Source organism: Nicotiana tabacum, chromosome 1 (assembly GCF_000715075.1).
Source record: "Nicotiana tabacum cultivar K326 chromosome 1, ASM71507v2, whole genome shotgun sequence".
Classification (NCBI taxonomy): Eukaryota; Viridiplantae; Streptophyta; class Magnoliopsida; order Solanales; family Solanaceae; genus Nicotiana; species Nicotiana tabacum.
Window position 1 is genome coordinate 114,215,708 of NC_134080.1, and position 21,347 is coordinate 114,237,054.

Genomic DNA, 21,347 nt, shown 5'->3' on the forward strand with positions numbered 1-21,347 from the left:
ATGGGTGCAGACCTTATCTCTCCAATCTCCTTCTCTAATTTCCTGTAGATAGATAGAGGCATTAAATTAATTGAGGCACCAGAATCACATAAGGATTTATTAAAATGAATAGTTCCTATAGAAAAAGGTATAGTAAAACTCCCTGATCTCTACACTTTTGTGGGAGTTTATTTTGTAATATCGCGCTGCAATGCTCTGTGAGCTTGATCACAGATGTTTCCTCTATCTTACTCTTCTTCGTAAGAACCTCTTTCAAGAATTTGGCATAAACAGGAATCTGTGAGAGTACTTCTGTTAATGGTAAGTTTACATGAACTCGTTTTAGCAGATCCAAAAATCTCCCAAACTGCTTTTCCAGCTTTTCTCTACTTTGCTTTTGGGGGAAAGGTAGAGCAGGCATATACTTGCTCTCCTTAGGTTCTTCCCTTCTCCGAATTTTCTTCCTTCTTCTTCTTCTCAGTTTTCATCTGGCCTTTCTTCTTATTATTAACATCACTCTTCAGCTGCTCCCCACTTTCTTTTTCAAGTCTCACCTCCTTTTGGATTGGGGTGAGATCTTTCAACACTTGCCCACTTCTCAAAGTTACAGCGTTCACTATTTCTTTGGGATTTCTTTCAGTAGCAGTAGGGAGAGTTCCTGGAATCCTCATAGACAATAGAGTAGCTAGATGCCCAACCTGTCTTTCCAAGTTCTGAAAACCCGTGCTCAGTTCTTTGATAGCTACTCCACGTTCCCGTATAGATGCACTATGAGTTTCAAACCTCTAATCAGTTTTCAAAATGAAGGCCTTCATGAGATCTTCTATGCCAGATTGAATGGGCTGTTGAGGCAGATGTTGCTGCCTCTGCTGATTTGGAAGACAGGAGCTCCTTGTCCCTAAGGTCTGGAGTTATTTTGTTGTCATGCATTCGCAGTACCCTAGATGAACTCCAGGAAAAATCAGGGTGCATCTGACCCATTGCATTAAAATTTTAATTTCTCACAGCATTCACTTCCTCAGTTGAGGCTTGACACCCATGAGTAGGGTGCCCTCTTCCACATATATCACAAGCTGTGTGAGGCTCATTTTGTATCGAGCCTAAGGTCAGCTTTCGTATTTCTTTAGCTATAGCATCAAGCCATACCTACACAGATGTATTAGCATCAACTTGGTGAACACCAGCTGATCTTCTTCTTTCAGCACTCTCAAAGGACCACGGATTATCATCTTCAGATAACTCATCAATAATTATAACTATATCCTTTGGAGTCTTCATCATCAAAGGGCCTCCAACTATATTGCTCAATGTTCTACGCGAGGCGGGTGTCAATCCTTCCCAAAAGTCTTGGAGTTTCATCCAGAGTTCAATTCCGCTATGTTGACACTTTCTAACTATCTCCTTAAACCTCCCCCATGCTTCAAAAATAGTTTCAGTCTCTTTCTGGCAGAAGTCATGGATTTCTATTTTAATCTTGCCCATCTTAGCTGAGGAGAAATATTTATCAAGGAATTTTCTGGTCATCTCCTCCTAGGTTCTAATCGAGCCACTAGGAAAACTTCGAAGCCACTCCTTCACATCATCTTTAAGTGAAAAGGGGAATGCCCTTAAGTACACTGCATCTTGTGACACCCCATTGTATTGAAAGGTGTTCATAATTTCCTTGAAGTCCATTAGATGTGTGTTTGGATTTTCATTTGGCTTCCCTCTAAAGATAGCAATTTTGAAGGGTTTGAAGCAACCCTTGCTTTAACTCGAAATTGTTTGCTGCTATTAGAGGTGGTCTAACACTTGATAAACCTTGATTGTAGACCGATCTAGCATAATCACCAAGTGGTTTCCTAGCCCTGGGAGCTATATTTCCGAACCGGTCTGCAGCCAAGGGTTGATTTTGAGCAATTCTCCGACCCCTCTATTCTTTATAGATAATCTGTGCACCTCAAATAGCTGCTTCCTCAACATCTCGTGCAGCTTTTTCTCGTTGTTGGGCTACCTCTTTTGCAGCCAAATTTACATTATCATCATTGACTCCAACCATAGCTTATTTTCTTGAGGATTGCCCAACCTTTTCTAGCTTCTCGGTGAGATTTCTTTCCTACCTTAGCTGCCGTAGTTATTTTTCTATCTCGGGCTCGTATGGTTGCACTTCTTTCGCAGAAGCTCGAGTCATGCACCAATATTAACCTGTAACATGCGCATAGTTAATGAACACTAAACATAAAAAGGGAAAAAAATAAAGAAAAAAAATCCTGAATTAGCAATAGAACTATTTCAAACACTATTAATTGTCAATCCCCGGCAACGGCACCAAAATTTGATGATCTAAAAACACACACTTAAATTTTGCTCGCTAGTTAAATATAGTATAGTATAATATCGTATCCACGGGATTGGATTTAAACAGTATTCTCGTAGTTTCTAGCTTGATTGCTATCCGAGATAATCAAAAATTGAGAAGTATATGATTTTCAACTAAAATTACTAAGAGTCCTGAGCTATTGACTAAGACAATCAAAATAAAGATAATCAAGGAAGTTATCAGTGGGAGAAAATAGGTGTTGATATGATCGGTGCAAAATAATTATTCGGGATCTAACTAGATAATTCACTTCTAATGTTCAAGTGAGCCTCTTGAATTCACTCAATTATTAGTTCAAATGTTCAGTGGAATCTCCTCTCTCGATTAAGTCTCAACCTTATGAGATGAACCAATTTAAGCTCGGTGAAGATATGCAAGAATGCATAGTGGATTGGTTTTTAGGAGAACCTCTCTCGATTATCCTCCTAACTAGGTTTAATTGATGATTCAACTAGCTTCTTTCGATTACTAAGAAGAATTAATGAACTCAACCAACAATATAATGCAAATACATCAGAAGTTATGCCTCTCTCGATTACATGAACAAGTGAATATAGATGCAACAATTAAATCATCCAAAAACATTTCAATATATAAAACTGAGTTATAATCCACAAACAAATATCAATAGACCAAATCCATCAAACCTTAAAAGGAACTACTCTATAGATATGGAGCAATTCATCACAAATATATTTAAAGTATAGGAAAACATAAAATGATCCAAACTTGGGTCTTGCGTGAGGAATGAATGATGAATTCCTTGTGCATGTGTTCTTCCAACTCCTCCTTAGCCTTCTTAGGTCGAATATGCGTCAAAAGTCCATAAAATAACATTTTCCATGTATTTATACCAAGTATGGTCGGGCCTAGACGAAATTACCCTTTTCCTAGCCGAATTGAAAATTACTCTATAAATATTTGCACAGGCGCGCCGCATGGGGCAACGCGCCATGCCACGCACTAGTGGAGATCTTCAGGAAGCTCAACAATTCAACAGGCAAAAAAAATACGCTGTTGCATCGCACTATCGCCACCCTACATCGCACTAGTGCAAATGTCTTAGAGTACAGCTCAAATCTTGCGTTTTGACGTCCAGACTTGGTCCTCAACCGCCAAACACGATCCTGGCTTAATCCTTTGGGCATTTACTCAGACTTCAAAGATCCAAATAGCTCGAATTAGCTCCACAACATCTACATAGCTTGGTATCACTCCTAAAAGGCATAAAACACACAATAAGTGCAAAACACTATCAATTAAAGTTCAACACAAGTAAAGTGCAGTAAATTAGAGTGCAATAAGCGACTAAAATACGTAATTATAGCCTATTATCACCTCCTGAAGAATCAATTTATGCAAACCATCTACACTGAGTACACATAGACTTCTCTACATCCGAAACACACCGTCATCTCCAATAGTGACCTCCTTGGCATCGTCGTGTTGAACTGTGTCCTTGAGGACAAGCAAATAGGGGTAGTCATACTGACGCTCTAAAATACAATCATATAGGGAAGACTGAGAGACCATATAAGCTAAAACTCGATTCGGCTCCGAAACATCCAATATAAAAAACTGGTTGGCCAAGGTCTGAACATCCAATGCTAATGGCCTCTCTGCCGTCGGTAGATATGCTAGACTGCCCAAGATCTTTGCCTTTCGACTCAAGGCATCGGCCACCACATTGGCCTTCCTGGGATAATATGGAATGGTGATATCATAGTCCTTAATCAACTCTAACCATCTACGCCACCGCAAGTTAAGATCCTTTTATTTGAACAGATGTTGTAGACTTTGGTGGTCGGTATAGACCTCACAAGGGACACCGTATAAATAGTGTTGCCAAATCTTCAGGGAAAGAACAACAGCTGCTAACTCAAGGTTGGGCAGGATAATTCTTCTCATGTACCTTCAGTTGTCTGGACACGTAGGCAATCACCCCACAGTCTTGCATCAACACCGCGTCGAGGCCAACATGCGGCGCATCACAGAACATTGTGTACGACCCCGAACTTGTAGGCAACACCAACATTGGGGTTGTAGTCAAAGTAGTCTTGAGCTTTTGAAATCTCTCCTCACACTCCTCGGTCCATTTGAATGGAGCACTCTTCTGGGTCAATCTGGTCATAAGAACAGCAAAAGATGAGAAACCCTCTATGAAACAACGGTAATACCCTACTAAACCAAGAAGAATCCGGATCTTAGTAGCTAAACAAGGTTTAGGCCAACTTTGCACTGTTTCAATCTTCTTTGGATCTACCTTGATCCCCCCACTCAACACTACATGACCCAAAAGCGCCATTGAAACAAGCCAGAATTCACACTATGAAAATTTTGCATACAACTTCTTTCCTCCCAAGATCTGAAGCATAGTCCTCAGGTGCTGCTCATAATCCTCCCAACTCTGGGACTACATCAAGATGTCGTTCATAAACACAATGACGAATGAGTTAAGATAGGGTTGGAATACACTGTCAAGTGCATGAATGTTGTTGGGGCATTCGTCAGCCCAAATGACATCACAAGGAACTCGTAATGACCATACCGAGTCTTGAAGGCAGTCTTCAGAATATAATAGACTGACCGCAAATCAATCTTTGAGAACACTTTGGCACCCTGTAGCTAATCAAATAAGTTCATCAATACGTGGCAATGGATACCTTCTCTTCACTGTAACCTTGTTCAGCTGTCGATAATCAATACAAATGCGCATCGAGCCATCCTTCTTCATTACAAACAAGACCGGAGCACCCCCAAGGTGACACACTAGGCCGAATGAAGCCCTTATTAAGCAACTCTTGCAACTGCTCCTTTAACTCCTTCAACTCTGTTGGGCCATATGATATGGTGGAATAAAAATGGGCTGAGTGTCTGACAATAAATCAATACCAAAATCGATATCCCTATCAGGCGGCATGCCGAGAAGATCCGTTGGAAATGCATCTAGATAATCCCTCACTTCCGGAACTTACTCAACGGTAGGAGTATCAATACTGACATCTCTCACAAAGGCTAGATATGCCTCACACCCCTTCCTAACCATCCACTGTGTGCCTTAAGGACAGACACCACCCTGCTAGGAACATATTCCAAAGTACACCGTCTTGGAGTGACAATCAAGAATAACATGATGGGGCGACAACCAATCCATGCCCAAAATAACATCAAAATTTACTATACTAAGCAATAACAGATCATATTTTGTATCAAAACCACCAAGAACAACTAAACATGACTGATACACACAGTTAACAATAATGGAATCTCCCACAAGCGTGGGCACATAGACAGGAGAACTCAAAGAATCATGGGATATACCTAAATATGGAGCAAAGTAAGTTGATACATAGGAATAAGTAGAGCCTAGATCAAATAAGATTGATGAATCTCTATGACCAACCGGAACAATATATGTGATAACTAAGTCGGATACAACCTCCTCCGTCCTAGTTGGAAGAGCATAAAATCTGGCCTTGCCTCCCTCTCTAGGGCAACATCTATCTGCCCAATCTCCACCTCTAGCTGGCTGTGCAGGACTGGTGCGGTAACCACGGCCTGAGAAGTCTGGGGGCCTATGGAATACGTGGAGCCTGAGTATTCTATAAAGGTGCACCCCTCCTAAGTCTGGGATAATCCCTCACCATATGACGAGTGTCACCAAACTCAAAACAAGCTCTTGGAGGACGTGGCTACTGGAACTGGCCCGGGCCTAGTCAGATGGACTGATAGCTGAAAGAACCCAGTACAGGAGGTGCACTAGACAGTGGTGGTGCATAATGGGCGACCTCAGACCTGGGAGTGGCCGAAACACCACTGGAAGCTGGGAGTGCTAAATGAATAAGATGACTTACATAGCCTCTACCATGACGGGCTACAACTGGGGCACGGGCACCACTATATGTTCCAAAATCTCGTGGCCCCCTCTACTTTCTCTCTCTCTCTCTCTCGACTCCACATACCCGCCAATCTCCTACCGATCTCCACTACCTACTAGTGTGGGGTATCAGTCTCCAACTCTCGACCATGCTAAATCTAATACCAGGGTAGAGCAGCCCCAAATCGACGAACTCGCTTTCTAATAGTGGAAACTAATATAGGTGCATGTATGGACAACTCGCTGAACCGGACTAGCATACTCCAATATGGTCATAGCTCCCTAGCGCAACTGTTCAAACTCTGCACCATGCATCAAAAAGGCTCTAAGGAACAAAATCCCTCATGAACATCTCTGAGAACTGAGCCCAAGTAAGTGAAGATGCCTCAGCTGGGCTACCCAACTCATACGCTCACCACTACTGATAAGTCGCTCCCTTAAGTTGGAACGTTGTGAAAGCAAAGTCACTCGACTCCACAATACCCATAGTATGGAGGATATGGTGGCACTCCTCAAGAAAACCATGTGCATCCTCTGAAGCTAAGCCGCTGAAAGTAGGAGGGTGGTACTTCTTGTACCTTTCGAGCCTGATCTGCTCCTCCCCAGATACTATTGTCCTAACCTTGGGATGAACTAGAACAACCGGCTGCACTAGTATGACCTATGGTTACTAGTCAACCTGGACCCAACGCTATGGGATACGGGCTGTAGGAGTCTGTGCTCCCCCCACCTGAGATGTGGCAGGAGCAAGTGGAATAAACCCCGCCTGAGTTAGAGTGCCAAACATGCTCAAAAACTAGGTAAGAGTCTCTTGAAGTGTAGGGGTAGTAACAGGAGTCTCAGGTGCCTGCCCTCCAGCTAGAGCTACTAAGGGCTCCTCTGTAGCAGCTCGGGCAGGTGCTCTAGCTACACCATGTGGCCGTCTTCGGCCTTTGTCCCCCCCCTCGGCCACGGCCTCTCGTAGCTCTTGCAGGGGCGCAGGTGTCTGATCATCAGATCCAACTATGCGTGTCCTCACCATCTATGAAAGAATACAAAGAAGATATTTAGAATTCCGAAGTCAACAAATTCGCACGATAAGGAATCAGAGAAGACTTTTCCTAACAGTTCCATAACCTCCCAAAGATTGCAAACGTCTTCGTACCGATCCGCAAAACTCTACTAAACCTGCTTGTGACTCATAACACCTATGAACCTAGAGCTCTGATACCAACTTATCATGATCTCAATTTCCCTCCGTAGGATGTCGTGATGGCACCTAGTCTCTAAGACTAGGTAAGCCTAACATTCATGCAAAAAATAACTGAAATAATGATTAAAGTCTCAATAACTCAGTATAATATGAGGTAAACACCGCAATTCAACATAACAACTCCCAAAAACCCGACGAATACAAGTCACAAGATCTATATAGTAGTACTAAATATCCCTATACATTAGTGTCTATAAAAGGATAAGGAAATAGAATAGTCTAGGTAGAGGGGGACTCCGAGGCCTGCAGACGCCGGCAGGTATACCTTGAAGTCTCCAAAGTTGAGCTCTTGCTAGTGCTTGGATGGGTAGGAGTTACCTGGATCTGCACAAAAATATGTGCATAAGCGTAGCATGATACACCACAACGGTAACCAGTAAATGTCAAGCCTAACCTCTGTAGAGTAGTACTGAATATCCCTATACATCAGTGTCTATAAAAGGATAAGGAAATAGAATAGTCTAGGTAGAGGGGGACTCCGAGGCCTGCAGATGCTGGCAAGTATACCTTGAAGTCTCCGAAGTTGAGCTCTCGCTAGTGCTTGGATGGGTAGGAGGCACCTGGATCTGCACAAAAAGATGTGCAGAAGTATAGCATGAGTACACCATAACGGTAACTAGTTAGTGCCAAGCCTAACCTCGGTAGAGTAGTGATGAGGTTAGGTCAAGCCCCTATTGTAATAAATAAGAAACAGGACGAATAATTTAACAGTGCAATAATAATAACAACGGAAATGAAACAAGTAAGGAATAAGCCAAAATTAACTATATAGAATCAAGGCAGATAATGCATCACAGAAGAAATCAAGAAATGTTAAGTCAAGAAAACAAAACAACCACATACAAGTGAAGTAATATAAAAGTACCAACAAGAATCACTACCGAGGTACCGCCTTGTAGTCTCAAATCACAAAAAATAATCCACAATCTTTTCTTATATCTTCGTGGAAGCCTTGCATTTAGTTTTGAAGATCATTTTTCCCGAAATAGTATCCTGCGTTTTAGCCCACCTTATCACACTGTGTAGCCTCAAGTAGATCCCCTACTAGTAACACGAGTATCAAGCCCACCTTATCACACCGCATGCGTTTCAACCCAAAAACCTTATACCACCGCATGAGTATCAATATTACAATGTATCACAAATCTCACATCAAGTGCCCAATATCACAACTTGCTAAGAAACTAACAACAATAGTATTTTCACAACAAGTAGCTCATGGCTCAACAACAATGTGCACAAGAGTATTAACAATAACAACCGAAAGTGAATAACTCAACGAGAATAGTATTTCACACCTTAACACTTTACCTCAATGTGAATCACGGTGCTTATAAATCAATACCAATTGCAACAACAAGATATTCCAAGAATAATAACTTTATGCAAAGAATTCAACGAATAAATAATTAATACGGAATAAAGGAAGCAAAAATTTCGTCTAAACATGTAGAGAAATTAGCAAATAAGAGATAAGACAAGTAGAACATGTGAAAATAGACTAATGATGATGAATACAACATGATAAAATAACTCAATTACGACATGAAAGGAATCTACATAGTTAAAACCGGTAAATTTCTATATTTAGCCCGTGTAGACACTCAACACCTTGCGTACACGGCTTCCACACACCATAATTATCACAAAACAACACCAATCCTAGGGGTAATTCCCCCACACAAAGTTAGACAAGACACTTACCTCAAAACACGCAAACTCAATTCACTAATAGGCCTTTCTCTCGATTGTCCAACTCCGAATGGATCGAATCTAGCCAAAACAACTTCATACCATTAATATAAACTATAGGAACCTAATTCGAACAATAAAGTTACGATCTTAGCAAAGAAATAAAAAGTCAACCCAAAAAGTCAACCTGACCCCACGTCTCGGAACCCGACCAAAATTACAAATTCTAACACCCATTAGATAACGAGTCCAACCATTCAAGAATTACTCAAATTCGACCTCAAATCGCCTTTCAAAACCCCAAAATTTAGTCTAGGAAGTTTTCACAAATTTACAACTCAAATCACTAATTATATGATGAAAATAACAATAGATTCATAAAATATAGTCCAATCCGGGTTTGAATCACTTACCCTAACGATTTCCTTGAAAAACCCTCGAAATATTGTCTCACACCGAGCTCTAGGTCCAAATTATGAAAAATGAGAGGAAACCCACGTTTTGAAACTTAAATTCTACTACCCAGTTGCCCTCTATCGCGATCACGGACACAGACTCTCAATCGCGTAACACAATTCTCCCCAGCTCGATAAAATACACTTCGCGATCGCGTAAAACCAGTCGCGAACATGATGAGCAAGCTTCCTCCCCTACGCGAGCGCGTCCCAGGTCATGCGTACGCGTAGCACAAACCTGCCTTAGCCCCAGTCTCGCCATTCTTGATACACGAGCGTGATGTGCCTTACGTGTTTGCGATCAACAAACTCGGCAAGCTTCACGATTAATTCTAGCAACTCCTTAAGATTTTACGCGATCGCACGAAAACCTTCGCGAACGCGTAGAAGGAAACTAGATAAGTAGAAAACCAGCAACTTTAGCAATAAAGACTAAGTCCAGTTGGTTCCGGATTCACTCCGAATAACACCCGGGGCCCACGGGACCTCATCCGAATATACCAACAAGTTCCAAATAACCTAATGAACCTACTCTAGGGCAAAAATCACATCAAACAATATCGATTCTACGAATCGCAACCCAATTCAAGCCTATTAAAACTATAAACTCCGAATTCCGAAACTAATGTCGATTTATACCAAAATAACTCCGATTGACTTCAAACTTTGCACACAAGTCATAAATGACATGACAGACCTGTTACAACTTCTGAAATCGAAATCTGGCCCCAATATCAATAAAGTTAACTCCCTATCAAACTTTGCAACATTCCAAACCTTCAACTTTCAAACTTTCGCCAATTCATGTCGTAACAACCTATGGACCTCCAAATCAACATCCAGACATGCTCCTAAGTCTATTATCACCATGAGGAGCTATTAAAAATGTCAAAACTCTATTCTGGAGTCGTTTACATAAAAGTCAAACTACGGTCAACTCTATCAACTTTAGGCTCCAACTTAGGGACTATGTGTCTCATTTCACTCCGCAACTCGGCAAATTACATCATCACAATCCGTCCAACGTGGTTACATACATAATAACATACCCGGTATGGTCACAGGCATCTAGTCCAAATCATATCACACAGAAGAAAATATACAAGAGGACATGTATGTGGTGAATGAATATCAGATTTCATGCTCCTGCACTAGGATAATGATATGCTAAAGTGTAGGCATGTGTAAAGTATGTTATCATAGCTCAAATTGACAATTTCATCACAGAAATAGCAATTATCAAGTTCATTCAGGGAATTAGCCTCTATGTAACCTCAAACATGGGTCAAATAGTTCACAACAAGGTTACAAATATGAGAAACAGCGCAGCTTAAAGCTTAACAGTCAATTCAAGATATATCATAGCCTAAGAACTACCCCAAGCATAGATAAATTTTTTGGCTTGCACATGGGCTCAAACCCCATACATATGCGCACCCATAGCACGTAGCTATCGCAAATAACTCAGGTAACTAGTGCCTCAACCAAGTTTAAGTAAGATACTTACCTCAAGCAAGCCAAATCACTTCTCTAACAAGCCCTTCCCGCACATATCGATCTTTGAACGGCTCGAATCTAGCAAAAATAACGCAATACCATCAATAAAAGTCAAATCCAAATGATAAAGCTAAGATCTTTAATCAAAATCAAAAAGTCAACCTGGGCCCGCACCTCGGAACATGACCAAACTTAAAAATTCTGAAACCCATTCGATTACGAGTCCAACCATACCAATTTCATCCAATTCCGACTTCAAATCGACCTTCAAATCCTCAATTTACATTTTTGTAAAGCTTTTACTAAAATTTCCAATTTCTCCAATTCTAATCACTAGTTAGATGATATAAATAAAGATGGAATCATGAATAATGGATAAATCCGAGTAAAAAATACTTACCTCGATCCACGAATCGCATCAAACACCAAAACCATGAATCACATTGCAATTCAAGTCTAATGAACTAATTAACTTTCAACTTCCAAAACTCATGCCGAACCATATCAAATCAACTCCGAATAACCTCAAATTTTGTATGCAAGTCCCAAATGATACAACGGACCTATTCCAACTTCCAAAATCAAAATCCGAATCCGGTATCAATAAAGTCAACTCCCGGTCAAACCTCTCAACCTTTCAAACCTTCAACTTTTCAACTTTCGCCAAAAAGTAGCAAATCAACCTACGGACCTCCAAATCAACATCTGAATATACACCTAAGTCCAAATTTGCCATATGAAGCTATTGGAACCATTAAAATACTATTCCGGAGTCGTCTACACAAAAGTCAAACTCCGTTCAACTCTTTCAACTTAAGCCTTCAACCTTGGGACTAAGTGTTCCAATTCACTCCAAGACCTTCCCGAAACTAATCCAACCACCCCGACAAGTCACATAACCACAGATAAACATAGAAGAAATAATAAATAGGGGAACATGATTACAATACAAAAAATAACCGGCCGGGTCGTTACAAGAATACTAATATTTTCTTAAATATTTTTGAGAAAGTGCTCAGACATATATATTTCTCAAAATTGAAACTAAAGAGATTAGGCTGCTTGTGCCCATTTGAGTTGATGAAATACAAATCTACCCAAATCCAACAAAATTGTTTAATTTTTCACTAGAACTTTTGGCAAAATTTTACAATATCACGTTTGCCAACGGAAAATAAAGGTGAGCTCAATAAAGGAAATTTGGCACTTGGTGGCGACGCATCCAAATAATTGACAAAAAAAAGGCTATACTTATAGATATTGGCACCCTTTAGTTTAACTCTAAATTTTTAATATAGTTATTTGGCATTTTGTAGCCTAAGTTATTTTGCCCCAAAATATAGCTTATGAAGGCACACATTCCCCCCCCCCCCCCCCACCCCACCCCCACCTTCTTTGTACTTAAATCTTTTCCCGATTCTTTCAATCTATTCCAAATTTCTATCTTATTTTACTCCTACGTTAATCATACCGTTAGATTTCATCTTCATTGTTCTTTTTGAGTTTTAATATGCATTGGATCTTTTAATTTATAAGAAACTTTTTTCAAGATGAAAGTTGGTAGAAGATGGGAAAGAAATCTTCATCAAAGATGGATTTATCCTCATGTATATAATAGTGTATATTTTATGTTTATCTCTTGTATATCCAAGCGTATAACATATAAATACTTGTATTGTCTGTATATCATAGTGTATAATATAGTAATAAAGTGTATATCAAAATATATGTTACAACTTTATTTTTTTGTGTATATAAAAATGGTCCACAAGCTAACAAATCTCTAATAATGTATATCATGTATATCAAATATCTAAAAATATATATGATGATATACAACATAATATATATACAGGTACACATGGTGATATATGTAGATGTACACCACCTCAAACACAAATATTTTCTATTTTTACATATCATGCCGCATCACCACCTCAAACACCCATATTTTCTATTTGTACATATCATGCCACATCACCACCACAAAAATAGCATAGCCACCAATCATTTCATCATTAATAGAAAATATATTATAATAAATAAAAAAAGAGAAGAAAAAAACTAAAATCCTCGATAGAAGAACAAAAACTAAAATCCTTGATAAAAGAAAAGAAGAAGAGGAAATGTCTCGGAACATGGTTGCGCCAGTGGATCGTGACCAGTGGTAGAGAAGCAAGTGGAAGTTGCTTTACTGGTTAGACATAACGAAGCTAGCCACAGAAAATTGATGGAGATTTTTCATGTCTGAATGTGGAAAAAACTCGTTTGGAGAGAAGAAGTGAGGATGGTGATGGTTCTTGGGTTGTTGTTCCTTGTCCGTGTTGAAATCAGATGAGAGATCAAAGAGGAGATATCGGAGGGAAACGAAAAAGATAAGTAAAAAGGGGTTACGGGAAGAGAGAATAAATAAGGAACTAGGATTTTTAGAATTTGGGTATATAATGTTAATTGTTTTGAAACTGCCTTTGCCAGACTTAATGTAAGGCTAAAAAATTACCAGTTCAATTTAAACGGTGTCTACCATGTCATTTTTCCCTCAATAATTGAACCAGGTCTTGAGATTAAAGAAGGGGAGCAGCTCGTACTTTTTAGAGTTAATAGCAGGGCTGATTTCAAGATTTGAATTTGGATGGTATACTTGGTCGCTATTTGAACTTTGTGAAAAAGATTGAAAAATATGGTAAGTGAAAAAAGTCGCTATTTATTAAAAGTTGTCCATGAAAAAAGTCAAAAAATATTCAGAAAATTGATTTTTTTTTTGTTAAAGGGATTGATTATATTGACAAGCTAAACGGATAAAATAGGTACATCATAGGGAGAATTTGTATCCCATGTAGAATCTGAAATTGTGGTATAGTATCCATGCTATCACTATTACATTCCGCAATGGTTTTAGGAAAAGTAGTTCCTAGATGTCTGCCCAAAATACTTCATTTGCAAACACTGGAGGAACTGACAACATAGTCGTCTTCCAAAAAAAAATCATGGCTCCTTCCTTAGTTAGTAGATCATCTACTCTATTCTGTTACCTGTAGTTGTGCTTCACCATTGTTCTGCCCATCCTTTGGATAAGCAACTTGCATTCGGAGATTATAGAATCAAGAAGAATAGCCTAGGAGATACTTTATACTTATTTCAATTTAACATCCCGGTTCCTATACTCCACAAAATTTCATCCAGACACTGAACTCGATCAAAACTTAATGTTGTATGGTGGGCCGGGCTGGGACCGAGACCAGACCGGGCCCGCGGTCCTAACGGGCTAAACGGGTCTGGCGGGTCGGGCCTGGTGTGCCGGTCCTTAATGGTGCAAAAAGCCCGAGGCGGGCCGGGTCACATAAAATAGCCCACGAGCACGGGACCGCTAAGCCTGGGACCAGCCGGCGGGCCTGGGCCGATCTTACCGGGCCTAACGAGCCTCTAACGGCTACTTTAAAAAAATATTTTTAAAATAGCAACGGTTAAAAATTAAAAAAGTAGCCGTTGGGCTGCAATTTTGACTGTTTGGAACTTTCAAAAATAGTCATTTGGCCCCCAAACTTTATTTTAACCCCAAACTTTATATAATTACACTTTTTCCCAATTCTCAATTATAAATACCCCTTCATTCTTTCATTTTTACTCACCAATTCATCAATCTCTCTCAATCTCTCTACTATAATTGCTTATTTTATTGTTGAAATTTCGTGAAAAATTGTGAAGTTGGTGAATTGAAGTATTCAAGTCTTAAACGATTTTCAATTTTCAAGAAGATGTTCGGCAATTCGGTAAACTCGTTTCAACTCTTAAGTTTTAAGAATATATTTTTGTGTGTTTTAGTTTGCATAATTGTAATTAATATGATATTTTTGATAAAAATGTTTGGTGGTAAGGGAAAAGCTAAAACTGGTGAAAGTAGTGGCCAACCTACTACCCTTCCCCCGGCTCCCCGACCCAGACCTGGTAGACGTCCTGCTGCTCCTATTATTCTTGATAGTGATAACCCCTGTTTTCAATTTTCCGATAGTCAATTTTGCCATAATGTTGCACCAGGTGAAAATTTAGATGATGAAACTATGAATGCTCTTTATCCTAATCAAATTATCTTTGAAAATGATGAGGAAAATGAGGATGAAGATGAAACCCAACCGGATTTAGATGATACACCTGTGAGCACCTAAGTTTTGACAATATTTAATTTTTTTTGTCACTTCTTCTATGTAAATATTTTAGGGGGTTTTAACATACAAATTTTTAGCATTGTTATACTTTTTATTATAGGTTAAAAATACAAAATTTTAGAAGGTGAATTATTACTATTAATATTATTTTATTTTTATTCTTATTTTTAAATAAAAATAAAAAAATCCGAAAAATATAAATTTTTTTTTAAAATTTTCGGGAGAGATTTAAAAAAATAAGAAAAAGGGAAGCATGGAATTAAAAAAAAAAGTAAAAGTAGGTGGAATTCTATTTTAAAAAAGTAAAAGAAAGTGAAAAATTAAAAAAAAATAAAAGTAAAGTTTTGTGGAAATTTTTAAAAATAAAAAGTAAAAGAAAGTTGGAATTAAAAAATAATATAAAGGTAGTTGAAAATTTAAAAAAAAATTAAATTAAAATAAAGTAGAATTTTTTAAAGAAAAGTAAAAGAAAGTGGATTGTTTTTTTAAGAAAAGTAAAATAAGTGGAATTCTCTTTTAAAAAGGTAAAAAAAGTGAGATTTTAAATAAGATAAAAGTAATTAAAGTTGAAATTTAAAAAATAAAAGTAAAGAAAGGTGGTAATTCTTTTTATAAAAAAAAGAAAAGCAAAATGTAAGTGGGATTTCTTTTAAATTAAAAAATTAAAAAAAATCTGGACTTTTTTGAAAATTCTCCTATAAATAGAAGAGAAATATATGAAGAAAAGAAGAGAAGAGAAGAGGGAAGAATATTGAGAGAAAACAAATTTTCTTCTTCTATGCTAAAGAGAATTTCTACTAGTTTTATTCTTTCTACCTATTTCTTTCAACAAAAAAAAAGTATATAGCCATTCATTACCTTGTTTAAAAAAAATACCTCAAAAACAGGAGCTAAATCACACCAAAAATCAAATCCAAAAGCTTCAAACTCAATTTAAAAGATAGCCCAAAATACTAGCCCGAAGAGGTCGAAGTCGAGTTCGGTTCGAAAGGTTTCCGCTCGTTGCCTCTGATTGTAGTTCATTTGCACATTAAATTTGATGGTTGTTTGCTCCATATGTATTGAATAAGATCTTCATCTATAAAAGGTTCATTCTTTTCTTAACCAATGTTTCCATTATTTTTCTTTCATCGTATTTCCTTTTGATTTGTATATTATATTTTGGTTATCTACCAACTTGAAAGATATGAACAAAAAAAATGAAGGAAGAGCATCAAGAAATAGAATTCGTGAAAGACAGAATGAGTTTCTTCAATGAGATTGTAGTTCATAGGGAAAGATAGGAAAATGTATTCAAAATGGAGAGAGAATGATGTAATAGCTTGGATCAAAATTAAAGGATGTTAAGTCAATAGCAAATTTGATACCGACATGGGTGATTATTTCCATAATAACTCAAATCATATATTTCTTCAATAATAACTCCATATTCATAAATCATGACCTTGCAATAATCTCAAAGTAGTTTTAGGAAGAAACATGATCATGAATATTTGTAGTTTACTTTAAATTGAATACATTCCTTTTAGAATAATCGAGGCGCGCCATCCCAAATAAAATCTCAAAACTCATGGCTCTCATTTAATTAATTTTAATCCTTAGAAATCGAGGTGTGCCATTTAGTTGAATTTTCCATGGCCCTCGCAAACTTGAAAGTGCGTAGTTGCTTTAGGCGCGCTATTTTTTTAAAAAAAAATTTAATTTCCTAAACTCGGGTGTGCATTTTATGTGACCCAAATCCAAATCTCAACAACGTTAGATAAAATGTGTCGTGGACAGCGAGTGCATTTCATGTGACGTGGTTCAATACGTGTTTTATATGACGTTGAATTTTTCCAAAAAAAAAATTAATTAAAAGCGGCTAATAAGTTAAAAATATACCATAGGTTGAAACATGTTTTAAAAATCAGATAATAGGCCAATTGTAATAGTTTAAGCGACCGTGCTAGAACCACGAAATCCGGGAATGCCTAACACCTTCTCCCGGGTTAACAGAATTCCCTACTCAGAATTTCTGGTTCGCAGACTTCAAAAGGAAAGTCAAAATTTCCTCGATTTGGGATTTAAAATAAATCGGTGACTTGGGACACCAAATAAACTATCCCAAGTGGCGACTCTGAATTGAATAATTAATCCCATTTCGAATAATGTCATTTAAATTGGAAAAACTCCCTTATATACGTTCGGGTGTGTAAAAAGGAGGTGTGACAGCTCTGGCGACTCTGTTGGGGATCCAAACCCAGAACTTCGGTTCAGGGTTCAAGAATTTGAGCTTAGAATAACTGTTATAGTTGGCTTGTTTTATCTGATTTTTACATGTTGAGCCTAATGTACTAAATGCCGCTTTTACGGCTTTGATATTGTTTGGACTGTATATAAATTGCTACGAAACCCTCCTCTCTCTGAGTCTTCTAAATCATATGGGAAGTGTGCACTTCGTGTGACTTTTTTTTTGTTAGAGTCTTATCCCAATTTTAGAACGAGGTTCGGACAAGTTGCAAAGCCGGTGAAGCTTCTGTATTCCCGGTACGCTGCCCCCCCTCGGCTCGAGCTGTCCGCTCGGGTAAGCCAGGTCTAGAACAATAAACCTAGGTTTTTAAACCTAGTATAACAAGCCTCATGCCGGATCCCTAGTAGGAACGTTTGTTTGCATCATGTGCATTTGACCTTGGAGACTCAACACAGGGGTTGGGTCTGTCTAGGACAGGTGTACCCAAATGAAAAAGACCATCCTGATGCATCTTACGTGCTACTTGCGCATCTTTTTGTTTCGGCTTGCATGTTGACCGGCTTCTAGAACAGAGGAAGAAAATCAAAAAAAAAAATCAAAAAATCAAAAAAAAAATAATAATAATATAGGAGTGAGAGGTAGGTATTTAGAAAATTCTGAAACTCTGTCGAAATTCCGAAAAAAAAACGTCATCTCCAAATGAGCCAAAGTTTTCAACTACCATGTTCTGTCAAAACTGGCGAACTACGCGGGTCTGATTCTCACCGGATGTGAGATACGTAGGCAAACCTCATCGGTTCCGGCCCATAATTTTCAAAAAATAAATCCAAAAATATTTTCCTTTACTTCCTCTCTATAAAAGTCTTTTTTTTAAACCCCAATTTTCAAAAAATCCAAAAAAATTATTTTCCATTACTTGCTTCTTTAGAAACTAATTGTTTTTAAAAAACATATATATATACAAAAATATTTTCTTTTACTGCTTCTTTAGACCCTAATTGTTTTTAAAAAATATATATATATACAAAAATATTTTCTTTTAATTTCTTCCAAAAATCCAAAAATCTTTTCATTCTTCTTTCAAAATTGAAAAGAAAATTCAAAATTCAAAAATATTTCATTTTTTAGAAGCATTTCTTTCATAAATTCAAAATAAAATTCCAAAAAATATTTTTCTTTCTTCTTTAGACGTTTTTTTTTTCATCGAAATTCCAAAAAAAACAGTAAAAGTCTAAATTAAAAAAAAAAATTCTTATTTCGAAATTCCCAAAAAAAAAAATTGAAATCAAACATATTTTCTTTTTTCTTTATAAGTCTTTCTTGCGGAAATTAAAATATTCCAAAAAAAAAGAGTTAGTTTATTTACTTTATTTTTGGTCTTCCCGAACTACGCTAGTTTGATTCTCACCGGATGTGGGATACGTAGGCAACTCCCATTGGGTCCAACTTCATTTTTGTAAAAATAGCCCAAAAAGAACAAAAAATTTTGTTTTGATTGTAAATAAGAAGGTGATGTCATTCTTGTCTAAAATAGTTGAATGTCCCCAAAAGGGCGCCGGAAGGCCATTTTTGCAAGAACAGCCACCTTTAGTAGTTTTTTTTAAGGTTTTGGCCGTTTAGCAAACACAACCTTAAAATCTTCTTCCCCGAAGTGCTGAAAGGCCGTATTTGCAAAGCCGAATTTTTTATGAAAATTTTTTAAAAAAAATAGTGATAACCTTTTCTTGAGTCAAAATGAGTCATAACATTTTAAATTAAATCACCCTAATAAATGTGCAGGATGAGCACAGATGAAAACGAACCCTTCACAGCTCTTGAAGAGATCCCCTTACAGCTCCACATGTGGTGGAATGACCTAGGAAAAGGTAGTTGAGGAACTGTGATAAAAGTTTTGGGTGGTCTTGTCGGACTTTTTAACATCAAGCCAAGATTGGACGTGATTGAAGCCTTGATACCTTTGTGGGATCTGACTCGCAATGTGTTTCGCTTTTCTGATTTTGAGCTCATACCCACGCTAGCGGAAATTGCGGGTTACACCGGCCTTAGCGGAAACCTTAGAAGTCGGTACCCGGTGTCACCAAGATCAGTATCTCCTCACAAGTTTCTGGATATGTTGAGTATTAGCCGGGATATTCAGGATGGGAATTTATCTGGAGGGTTTTGCACTTTCCAGTTCCTGTACCAATGCTATGGCAATCCCCAAGGTTTCGAAGCATCGAATACTGGTCTGACTCATGCCGGAAATAAAGATAAATGGGAGGCAAGGCGGGGTTTGGTTTTTATAGTAGCATTCTGGGTGTTATAATATGTCTGTGAAAAGACAACAACATAGAATTGAGCCTCGTGGGAATGGTTGATGTCGCAATCAAGAAAGCTAATGGCACATTAGTTCCCCTGATCTTATCTGAGATTTACCGAGTTTTGACCATCTGTCGAGAAGGGGGAAAATTCTTCCAAGGCTGCAACTTACTATTAAAATTGTGGATACTGGAACATCTCTGCCACCGTGTCGGGTATATGAACTACGGCATGACCGGTTTGGATTGCATCAAAGAATTTGAAAGCCGAGTGGCGGGGGTTGAATTTCCAGAGGGTACCGAAGCTTGGTTTGCCCACTTGAGTTCTTTAACTTCGGATAAAATTGAGTGGACGTTCGGATGGCTCCTTGCCACCGAAGTCATATACATGTCAGCTAAAGTGTGCTACTTTCTCCTAATGGGCATCCGGAGCATCCAGCCATATACTCTTCACAGGGTTTTGCGCCAACTAGGAAGATTTCAAATCGTCCCCCATGACGAAGATTTGAGTGTACATGTCGTCGAATTGGGCCCAAAGGCTGTATTTCCAGAAGGAAGAGTTCGCCAAGTTTGGAATGAGTGCAGATTTCTCGAACCCAAGACTATGGTGCGGGATCTAGCTAGAGGTGAGGTGGACCCCAATTATATGGTTTGGTTTGGCAAAAGATTTCAAATTCCTCGAGAGCCCGAGAGACCTGCTAAGAGACCTCATGTCCAACAATTCACTAACGACTCGCAGGAGCAGTGGGGCTGGTTGGCAAAAGAAGAAAGCTATAGGGCTAAGATAAGTAAATTAGAGGGACAAATCAGGGACCTCAAATTTGGCCACAGTATCCAAGCTGCCGCAGATGAAGGGAAAAAGAAAAAGCTAACTCAGGAAAACGAAGCTCTCAAAGCTCAAATCCATAAAATGAGAATAGCTGCTAGAAACCCGGAAAGAAGCTGGGCAGATGAAAGGCTTATAAGCGGTCTGAGAAAGAAAGTACTTGAGTGTCAAGATGACCTAGAAAAATCTGAGGCTAGTCTAGCAAAAGTCCGAGCACAATTGGCTGAGAATGCAGAAGGGCGGGCAGAGTTTGTGCGACAAATGAAAAGAAAATATGAGGGGACAATCGCCAATTTAAAGAGAAAGCTAATCACCCTTGAAAATGAGGCGGACAAACAGGCCAGGAATTTTAAACCCGATAGGGAACATTGTTATTCTTTGATGGCCCAAATGGACGAAGATATGCAATAATTGCGGAATCAAAATCATCATGACACTCAAGTGTTGGAAGCCCGGAATCAGCAAATCGGGCGTTTACTTCAGGAAAAGGGTATTGTCCGAGAGAGGGTTAGAGCCATTGTCGACTACATCGTCATGAAATTCCACGCATGTGAGGATATGACTCAGACCACTTTCTTCGCTGCTGTAATGACATTTGTCCGTCAGATAATGAGTGATTTGGAGCGGCTTCAAGGGGATCTTGCATGTAGGCCCGTGAGACCGAATGATGTCCCACGGGCCCTAGGAGTCGAAGCATTGATGTATTCATGATTTTTCACT

At 38.5% G+C, this 21,347-nt stretch overlaps 1 non-coding gene across 1 annotated transcript; it reads left to right on the plus strand.

Moving 5' to 3' along the window:
• The first annotated feature begins 1,348 nt into the window (after positions 1–1,348).
• Positions 1,349–1,455, plus strand: LOC142165195 (small nucleolar RNA R71). The gene has a single exon (XR_012696114.1). It is a non-coding gene; the product is annotated as a small nucleolar RNA R71 (small nucleolar RNA).
• Positions 1,456–21,347: the final 19,892 nt, after the last annotated feature.